Source organism: Cynoglossus semilaevis, chromosome 4 (genome assembly GCF_000523025.1).
Source record: "Cynoglossus semilaevis isolate Cse_v1.0 chromosome 4, Cse_v1.0, whole genome shotgun sequence".
Classification (NCBI taxonomy): domain Eukaryota; kingdom Metazoa; phylum Chordata; class Actinopteri; order Pleuronectiformes; family Cynoglossidae; genus Cynoglossus; species Cynoglossus semilaevis.
Window position 1 is genome coordinate 471,478 of NC_024310.1, and position 1,030 is coordinate 472,507.

A 1,030-nucleotide genomic window follows, 5' to 3' on the forward strand; every position below is an offset into this window, starting at 1 on the left:
CAGCCCCCCCCACCACCACCACACCCCCCCCCCTCCCCATTCTGACAACATGGTGCAGTGTGCGGAGTACAAATGAACTTTAATCCTGAATTCATTCCCGGCGTTCCTGACATCCATTCTGCTCCTGCCAGTTAAGGATGTTCGTTTATTGAAGCGTGAGCCGACGGCGCCATTTTCTACCTGCGCCCCGTGTTTGATCCTCGCTCGTACACCCAGTTAGACATAAAACAGCAGATGCCGGGTTGTGAACTCACAGAAAGATAAGGAAGGAGAGTCAGCGGGGAATCATTCACAGAAGAAGAAGAAGAAGAAACAAGGAACGCAATTAAACACGTCGAGAAACAGCAACGGAGCGCGAGTGTGTGTGTGTGAGTGTGTGTGTGTGTGAGAGTGTGAGCACACAGAAGAGAGAGGGCGAACGAGGGCCTGCTGCTGATCTTCCTCGACTCATCTCAGACTCTTCTGGAGTCCCACGTACTACACAGTACTACACAGTATCTGTGTAGTACTGCGTAGTACTCCTGTAGTACTCCTGTAGTACTCCTGTAGTACTCCTGTAGTACTCCTGTAGTACCCCTGTAGTACTCCTGTAGTAGTATGTGTTTGTAATGAAGGAGCCACTCTCACAGGATCGTCCTGGTGACCTGAGAACCGTGGAGCAGTGACGTAACCACACGACCGGAGTCTGACGAGATCCAGGAGAGAGATTAGGATTAGGAGGAAATGTGTCAACGTTAACGTGTTGTACACACACACACACACACAGAACACACACACACCTCAGAAACAGCCGGTTGTTTGTGAAAACTAGAACCGATCGACTGCAGCGAAACATCTGTCTCTTTAACACGACTCCAATTCACACACACACACACGATCAAAGGCAACAGTGTAGAGTTTGTCCCCTCCTCTCCTACACCCTGACTGTCTGTTCTGTCTGTCCTGTCTGTCCTGCCTCAGATTCTCCTCTACCGTTTGTCTCCGGTCCTTCAGCCAATCAAACACCATCCTACTTCAGACTGCTTTATTC